The following is a 10,105-nucleotide window of genomic DNA, read 5'->3' as shown; positions in this document are numbered from 1 at the left end:
ATTTTCAAGGGGTAAAAAGTCATCTTATACGCCGGCAAATACGATAATGTTACCAGAATAACATTGTACTACTATAGGGAAGTGCTCACTAGTTCTTTTTTTACACAATATGATTGCCTATAGCAGTGAATTTCACTTCTATAAGCAAGCATTTTACTGAATGCAACTGATTCATTCATTCTCTTTTAAAGTATGGAAAACAATGTAGCGCTACTCGCTTGTATTCATATAAACAAGTGAACAAAATAAACACCTAGTAAATAAATATCAAATAAGTGAGAAAATGTGTCCACTTAGGTGAAATCATGCACATAACTGATAATACAATATTGTGAATGGATCTAAGCTCCAATAGTGATGGTGGGAAACAAATCTTTCCAACTGAAAAGATGACTGCAAACAATACGTGCTTCTAAAAGTGTATATATACATATATACTGTATATACACATATACATATGAAAAGTGTGCATTAACACATATAAATACCTATACATACCCCATACAGTGAATACATCAAACCAATGTGCATATATGTGAACTCAATAGGTGCAACAGCACGCAAACAAAGTCTATTTCCGTGCATATAAAGTCCAAACAGAGAATGATCACACTCAGGTGAACAAAAAACACACTCGTGCTGATATTTGTGTTCAAACGTGGGTTGATAGTTGGGCAGAAGATCATCCGACCGCCGGCTGAATCAGCCTCTCACCTTAAAGACTCGACCCTTGCAAGTCAAAACGTTTGGTAGGATCCTTCTCACAGATCCTCCAGGCCAGTATCACTCCAAACGACTGCTCCCACTGTATACAAATCTCCCTCTAGGGATCAGCACTTCAATAATGGCTCCTTCTCCAGGCAGGATCAAATGCTGCGCTAACAAGTAAGCCACAGAGCCACGGCACCCCGATATTCTGTGTTCCTAACTCTACAAATTTTGAGCCAAATTTTGAGGCTCAGTTATGTGCATGATTTCACCTAAGTGGACACATTTTCTCACTTATTTGATATTTATTTACTAGGTGTTTATTTTGTTCATTTGTTTATATGAATACAAGCGAGTAGCTCTACATTGTTTTCCATACTTTAATTCTGAAGATCATTGGTATATGATTTAATGTTAGCAGCTTCTCGGTATTATTTTTGTTGGGATTTATCCTGAGCGCAGGAGGTTTACATCCTTATTGTTATTCATTCTCTTTTGTTGTGATTAACTGTGATTGGCCACAGCTAATCATGTGGTACAGATTGACTGTGATTGGCCCTGTCTGTACTATGTGATCACTGTGACCAAACACAGCAAACACCACAATTGTAACAATAAATGGCATGAATCAAAGCCATTCATTGTTTACAGTTGTCATGTGATCTGCTGTGATTGGACACAGCGATCACATGGTACCGGCAGAGGGCAGTACACTGATCAGTCATTGGCTGTGTCTAGTGGACAGAGCCGGTGACAGATCATGCCTGCAGCGTAGCCCGGTGGAACTTTCCAGCCAGGTGGAACTTTCGGCGTTATGGGAGGATGTCATCTGACATCCTCCCATAACGCCGAAAGTTCCACCTAGCTGTCAATTTGTTATAGGTCGGGTGGGAAATGGGTAAAGTGATGGGGGAGAGAAGATAAGTTGTGTACGGTGATGAGTTTGCATCTGAATGGCACAGTTTGGCTGTGTTTAGACATCTGTGCTGTCATCTGTGCTGTCATCCATAAGTCTCAGTTCACATACAGTTGTGTTCAAAATAATAGCAGTGTGTTGAAAAAAGTGAATCAAGCTCAAAATCCTTCTAATAGCTTTTATTTCCATACACACAAATGCATTGGGAACACTACACATTCTATTCCAAATCAAAACATGAAGAAAAATATATCAAATTTGTGTTGTTCCTCTAAAAAAATTGAAGAAAAGTGAATATTAGACTGTTCAAAAAAATAGCAGTGTTTGTATTCTTCTTTACAAACTCAAACATTCACTATATAAACTGAAAAATGTTTGAAGATTTTGCTTTCCTTTGAATCACTTAATTAATATTTAGTTGTATAAGCACTGTTTCTGAGAACTGCTGTACATCTGTGTTGCATGGAGTCAACCAACTTCTGGCACCTGTGAACAGGTATTCCAGCCCAGGATGATTGGACTACATTCCACAGTTCTTCTCTATTTCTTGGTTTTGCCTCAGAAACTGCATTTTTTATGTCACCCCACAAGTTTTCTATTGGATTAAGATCCGGGGATTAGGCTGGCCACTCCATAACGTCAATCTTGTTGGTCTGGAACCAAGATGTTGCACGTTTACTGGTGTGTTTGGGGTTGTTGTCTTGTTGGAACACCCATTTCAAGGGCATTTCCTCTTCAGCATAAGGCAGCATGACCTCTTCAAGTATTCTGATGTATTCAAACTGATCCATGATCCCTGGTATGCGATAAATAGGCCCAACACCGTAGTATGAGAAACATTCCCATATCATGATGCTTGCGCAACCATGCTTCACTGTCTTCACAGTGTACTGTGGCTTGAATTCAGTGTTTGGGGGTCGTCTGACAAACTGTCTCCGGCCACTAGACCCAAAAAGAACAATCTTACTTTCATCAGTCCACAAAATGTTGCGCCATTTCTCTTTAGGCCAGTCAATGTGCTCTTTTGCAAATTGTAACCTCTTCAGCGCGTCTTTTTTTCAACAGTGGGACTTTGCGGGGGCTTCTTGCAGATAGCTTGGCTTCACATAGGCGTGTTCTAATTGTGACAGTACTCACAGGTAACTTTAGACCTTCTTTGATCTTCCTGGAGCTGATTGTTGGCTGAGTCCTTGCCATTTTGGCTATTCTTCTATCCATTCGAATGGTAGTTTTTCGCTTTCTTCCACATCTTTCAGGTTTTGGTTGTCATTTTAAAGCATTTGTGATCATTTTAGCTGAACAGCCTATCATTTTCTGCACTTCTTTATATGTTTTCCCCTCTCCAATCAACTTTTTAATCAAGGTACGCTGTTCTTCTGAACAATGTCTGGAACGACCCATTTTCCTCAGAATTTCAGAGAGAAATGCACTGTAACCAGCATGTACAACATTTGCTGCCTTCCTTCCTTAAATAAGGGCAATAATTGCCACCTGTTTTTCAAAGAATGAATGACCTCACTAATAGAACTCCACACTGCTATTATTTTGAACATGCCCCTTTCAATTAGTGATTCAATTACACAGAATCAGCAGCATGCATGTCATGACTGTTGGGTCTGTTGGATTTCTATTACTCTACTACACCTGCTAGTAAATTATTTGCCATGTAGAAATATAATTTCTACCAAAAACAGTGATTGATCAGGTTAGTGATGTCTGACTGCTATTATTTTGAACACAACTGTATATGTGGTGGGGGAAACGCAGCGAGTCCTGAGCATTTACAGCACTGTATTAAAATCGCACTGTGTTCATGCGATTTGCCACCGGTGTCAATACTAAATTATTGACACCCGAAAACAGGTCACAAAATGCAGTACAATTGCAAAAATTGGATCGCATGAGTGTAAACACCCATGTGCTCCGATTCTGAGGAGACAAAAAAAAAAGAAAATATGCCCACACCTTAAATGTGAATGACCGCATTGGGCAACTGTTCATGTTTCTACCTATGGAGTTAGATTGAGTAGGCCACATTGTAGACACTTCTGCTGACTGTCCCTTACTATCCTGTTTTGGAGTCCTTGTTTTTCCATCTCTTGCCTGGTGAGATCTTCATTTTGAAAATGGGGAGTTAGTACTCACTGAAGTAACTCTGTGCTTTAGCTCGGTTTGTGTACAGAGATGGCATCATCTTTGAGTCCCCAACCTAGGCCTTCCTTTTGGAGATTGAGTTATTGCTGTGATTTTGTATGATGATCTGTTGTAACTAGGAAGACATCTGTCTGAAGTAAAATATGTTTATTCTGCAAAGCAATCCACTTGTGTGGACATCCAGTTACTTCTATGCCCTATGAAAGGTCCTGTGTATGTGGATGGAGTGGTCCAGCTGAGTGAAAGAGCTACCTTCATGTGAATGAGGAACACCTGGGGGAACTAGTAAACATAGACAAGTTACCCCACTGTGGAAAGTAAGTTTTCCTCCTCCACTGAGATCCTCAGATGACACAGTGGATTGGAAACAGTTGTCCGGTCTGATAACTTAAAATTCACGTTACTTGGGTTTCTGAAGTTAGGACCCAAAGTTGAGTTCTGGAGTCAAAGTGATATTTTACACATTTACATTTAGTGTGATGACTGGTATCATCTATAAACCCTGCCTGGTGCGTACCTTTGAGTGAAGTAGAACTATTTTACACTTCTCAACCATGGGCTTATCAAGAAAGACTAGGTTTTCTGAGCTGTCCAAAATCCTCAACAGGAAGGGTTAGCTGGAATGTATAGACATTCAATCATTTCCTGAACAATTTGAAAGTGACTGGATGAAGAGATATTTATCTAATGTCTATGGGCATGGTAGATTGTGTAAAAGGTGGTTTAAGGTCTCTAGCTCACATGCATATACAGTGGGGATCGAAAGTTTGGGCACCCCAACTAAAAATTTGTATTAATGTGCATAAAGAAGCCAAGGAAAGATGGAAAAATCTCCAAAAGGCATCAAATTACAGATTAGACATTCTTATAAAATGTCAACAAAAGTTAGATTTTATTTCCATCATTTACACTTTCAAAATAACAGAAAACAAAAAAATGGCGTCTGCAAAAGTTTGGGCACCCTGCAGAGTTAATATCTTGTACTCTCCCTTTGGCAAGTATCACAACTTGTAAACGCTTTTTGTAGCCAGCCAAGAGTCTTTCAATTCTTGTTTGAGGTATCTTTGCCCATTCTTCCTTACAAAAGTCTTCCAGTTCTTTGAGATTTCTGGGCTGTCTGTCACGCACTGCTTTTTTAAGATCTATCCATAGATTTTCAATTATGTTGGGGTCAGGAGATTGTGAAGGCCATGGCAAAACCTTCAGTTTACGCCTCTTGATGTAATCCCCCGTGGATTTCGAGGTGTGTTTAGGATCATTATCCATTTGTAGAAGCCATCCTCTCTTTAACTTCAGCTTTTTCACAGATGGCATCAAGTTACCATCCAAAATTTGCTGAAATTTTATTGAATCCATTTTTCCTTCTACTCGTGAGATGTTCCCTGTGCCTCTGGCTGCAACACAACCCCAAAGCATGATTGATCCAACCCCATGCTTAACAGTTGGACAGAGGTTCTTTTCATTCAATTCTGTGCCCCTTCTTCTCCAAACATACCTTTGCTCATTCCGGCCAAAAAGTTCAATTTTAACCTCATCGGTCCACAGAACTTGTTTCCAAAATGCATCAGGCTTGTCTATATGTTCATTTGCAAAGTTCAAACGATGATTTTTGTGGTGAGGACGTAGAAGAGGTTTTCTTCTGATGACTTTTCCATGAAGACCATATTTGTACAAGTATCTCTTTAAAGTGGAATAGTGTACCACAACTCCAATGTCTGCCAGATCTTTCTGGAGGGATCGTGCAGTCAAACGTGGGTTTTGAATTGTTTTTCTCACAATCCTGCGAGCTGTTCTGTTTTATATTTTTCTTGGTCTTCCAGATGTTGCTTTAACTTCCACTGTTCCTGATGACTGCCATTTCTTAATTACATTCTGAACAGAGGATATTGACATCTGAAAATGCTTTGCTATCTTCTTATAGCCTTCTCCAGCTTTGTGAGCGTCAACTATTTTCAGTTTCAGTTTTCTAGACAACTGCTTCGAAGAACCCATGGTGCTGATTGTTGGGGCAAGGTCAGATGAGTCTGGGCATTTAAAACCTTTGAGATTGACATCACCTGGTCTTCCCAGACGATGATTGAGAACAATCCATGACACTGGCAGGTCTCAGCTTTGCAAAGGGGGCAGTGCATGCTATAAATTCTGCAGGGTGCCCAAACTTTTGCAGACGCCATTTTTTTGTTTTCTGTTATTTTGAAAGTGTAAATGATGGAAATAAAATCTAACTTTTGTTGACATATTATAAGAATGTCTAATCTGTAATTTGATGCCTTTTGGAGATTTTTCCATCTTTCCTTGGCTTCTTTATGCGCATTAATACAAATTTTTAGCTGGGGTACCCAAACTTTCGATCCCCACTGTATAGGGGGTTATTTACTAAAACTGCATGGTGAAAAATCTGGTGCAACTCTGCATAGAAACCAATCAACTTCCAGGTTTTGTTGTCAAAGTTTAACCAACAAGCTGAAGTTAGAAGCTGATTGTCTACCATGCACAGCTGCATCAAATTCTGAGTGCACCAGTTTTAGTAAATCACCCCCATAGACTAGACAGGAACCAATTAACCTACTAGAGTGTGTTCACACAGGCACAGGGAGAACATGCACACTCCAAGCAGATAGTGTGCTGACTGGGATCCAAACCAAAGATCTATTAGCTGTTCCCCAGACGATGTCATCTATGAGGAAACGCGTAGGGTGGGGGCCAACGACAGTGATGTCATCACAAGTGTGGACCTTGAGTGACAGCCGGGACTGACTGTGTAAGCCCGTGGAACACCATAATATATATACTTGTGTGTAAAGCCTGTTGGCCTTCTTTTAACGTGAGTGGGCACTTTCATACTTTCACCGCCTTTCTGGTGACTCAAAAACTGCATCAAAAACGCAACACTGGTGCATTTTTAATGTGTTTTTATGCATTTTTACAGCATTTTCTATTGGTTTCAGTGGGGTTTTTTTTAATTAGTATTTATGAATGCACAGGCAAATACAAAGGAATAACAACATCCAACAGTTTGCACATTAAAGCAAGTTACATCCCAATAAAACACGAAGAAAAGGTTCGCTAGGTTAATCATTGTCAATCTCAGTTTACAAAACTCGTATGAACACAGTATTATAAAAAGGCACAAATGTAGAAAGGAGGGAGCTTTTGGAAAGGGCCCATCGCTGGTCATGGTAGGGATGCAGTACTCAAAGATTGAGTCTGTAGGACCCACAAGACTATCTCGTCAGTTAATGTTTACTGGCTAAGGAGGTGTGCAATAAGGAGTTTTTTGTGTTAGTTTAAACTGGGAAGAGAATGCAAACAACAAGAACGCGAGTAGGAGGAAGAGCAGAAGAAAGACCGGAAAAAGAAAGAAAGAGAAAAAAAGGGGGGGGGGGGAATTGAACATGGGGAAGGGTAGGGCAGGGGTAGGAAGGGAGCTGATGAGGACAGGGAGAGATAGCGGTAAAGGTTGTGTACGGCACTAAGGTAAGACAACCCACTGATACGGTATCAGGGGGTTACGAATTTAACTGTACTTAGCATATTCTTCGGAGAAGCGAAACTGGTCCCAATAGAACCATCTGGTCCGGTGTTCCTTGACTTTCCCTGAAGAGCAGAGCTCAAGTGTCCCATGCTCTCTATATTGTTCACCCTGGCGAACCACTGAGAGATAGTGGGGGGGGGGGGGTCTGTTGCTTCCACATAGCCAGAATACAGGCTCTTGCGTGTTTAGTAAATGTTTAAGTAGAGATTTGTGGTATTTTTTCTTAGAAAGAGGAATTTAGGAAGATTGCTGCTGGGTCTTCTGCTAGGGAAATGTCAGTAAATTTATATATAAAATGTAGGACTTGCTGCCAATATGGGTGTAAAGCTGAACATTCCCAGAAGATGTGGAGAAGTGTTCCTGGGTGAGCCTTACATCTCCAGCATTGATCAGTTTCCTGAGGAAAAATTCTAGCTAGAATCGAAGGGGTCCTGTACCACCTAGTTACTATTTTATATGTTGTTTCCTGATACTTGCTGCACAATGAAGATTTATGTACTAAGAAGAGGATCCAATCTTTTTGCTGATCAGAGAAAGTGGTCTGCAAGTCTGATTCCCAAGAGGGAGGGTATGTAAAAAATGTGCTAATTGAAAGGCTCGCTAGCTGTTTAGGATTTTGGGACCCGAGCGTGCAAAAACAATGCCAGCCGGTGCCCACCCCATGGGTCGAAGGAAAAAGGATGCACGTAAAATTTTCTGGTGAGCATGATGAAAGAATACAAGGTCTGTCAGACCCAGGGCGAGGTGACCTATGATTGGTGTCATTGGAGACGGAGAGCTATTCAAAGAAGAAAGTTTGTATATCCTTCCCAGTTCCGTCAGCGTGGCCTGAATTAAAGGGTGAAGGGGGAATTGTGTGGTAAATTGAACACCTGCCCAGGGGTGCTCCTGCAAAGTCCTGTTCAAGAGAGACCCAAAGTTTACACAGGCTATGTCTGCACCAGTCTACCACTCGAATCATGTGGACTGCTGTGTAATACAATGCTGGGTCTAGGAAATCCATGCCCCCCCCTCAGTTTGGGTCGTAGCAAGAGTGATCTACTAGACGTGGAGACCTCCTGTGCCAAACGAATTGGACAAAAATTGACCGTAAAGCACGAAAATACGTCTGTGGTAATTTAATTGGTAAGGCCTGTAGAAGATACAGCAGTCTGGGCATTGCATTAATTTTGAGTACATTATATCGTCCAAACCAAGACAAAGCCAGATGTTTCCATCTGGCCAAGTCTTGTAAGGAAGACAAAAACGGTTGGAAATTAAGCTTGAAGTTAGAGTTCAGAATTTTTATTCCGAGATATTGGATATACTGTAGTTCGTCGCCCATTTAAATGGAAAATTAGGCTATAGTCTAAAAAGAACGGACTCGGGAAGTGATATATTGAGGGCTTTCGATTGTTGGTGATTCACCTTAAAATTAGATAGGGAGCCGTAAAGCTTAAGTTCACATAACAGGGAAGGTAAGGAGGTAAACGGTTCCAAGATATAGAATAGAAGATCGTCCGCATATGCCGCGACTTTATGATGGTATGTAGGCTCTTGTAGTCCTCTTATGGTCGGGTTGTGACAGATATGTTGGAGGAAAGGTTCTAAGGTAAGAACAAACAGAATAGGTGATAGCGGACATCCCCGTCGAGTGTCGTTAGAGATAGGAAACAGGGCAGATTTAAGGCCATTAACTCGTACACACGCCAAAGGGGATGTATAGAGAGCTGATATCCAAGATAACATCGGGGCTGGCATGCCAAGATATTTAAGAGTCTCAAGAAGGAAAGTCCAGTCAACTCTATCAAACGCCTTTTCTGCGTCAGTGGACAAGAGCAGTAAGGGGGTGTTCTGCTGCTTGGCCGACGCTATGATGTTTATCGTTCTAACAGTATTATCTCACGCTTCTCTAGACTGTATGAAACCAGTCTGATCTAGGGAGATAATACATTGAAGAATGACATTCAATCTCGACGCAAGAATTTTGGTAAACAATTTAACGTTGCAGTTCAGCAGAGTTATGGGGCAGTAACTGGCACAGAAAAGAGGAGGATCTTTATCTGGTTTTGGAATCAACAAGATACTGGTTCATAGGAGGTCGGAGGGAACACTCTGTCCATCCGTAATAGCATTAACGGCGTCCAGAAAATGGGGTGTAAGTTGAGGAAGGAAAGTTTTGTAATATGCAATAATAAAGCCATCCGGACCTAAAGCCTTACCGGGCTAGGTGGAAGCCATCGTCGCAGAGAGTTTGTCAACCGAAATCGGTTGTGTCAGAGATTCCTGTTCATCTCGGGTTAGCACTGGAAGACTGGCTTTGCTTAAATAGTTTGCAATTTCCGCAAGATGGGTCTCTTGTTGAGATGCGGAAGACATGGGTCGTATATTGTAGAGGGCTGAATAAAACGTGCGAAAAGTGCTTGCCAATTCCGGCGTGGAGTGAATCCTCATGCCTGACGGAGACTGTAAGGCAGAGACATAGGATCTGGTATTCTGAACCTTCAAAGCCCTGGCTAGCATGCAACCACATTTGTCCCTGTACTCGTAATAAGAACGGCGTGTCTTCAAGAGAATGTGTTTAGCTTTGTATAGGGAATATTCCCTAATGGACTTGTGAACCTTCGTAAGTTCAACTTCCGTGTCTGGGACAGGACTAGTTTTCTGCCTATCTTCTAAAGTGTGAAGTTTAGAAAAGAAGTCATTTAGGGATTGTAGTCTGCGTTGTTTAGTCGCATGGCCGTGTTTGATGAGGATTCCTCGAATGTAACACTTATGTGCTGACCACACAGACAAAGGGTTGACCCGGCGTT

The sequence above is a fragment of the Staurois parvus genome, unplaced genomic scaffold, assembly GCF_062004578.1.
Source record: "Staurois parvus isolate SC_StPar_1 unplaced genomic scaffold, SC_StPar_1.0 ptg001051l, whole genome shotgun sequence".
Lineage (NCBI taxonomy): Eukaryota > Metazoa > Chordata > Amphibia > Anura > Ranidae > Staurois > Staurois parvus.
This window is presented reverse-complemented; position numbering follows the sequence as displayed.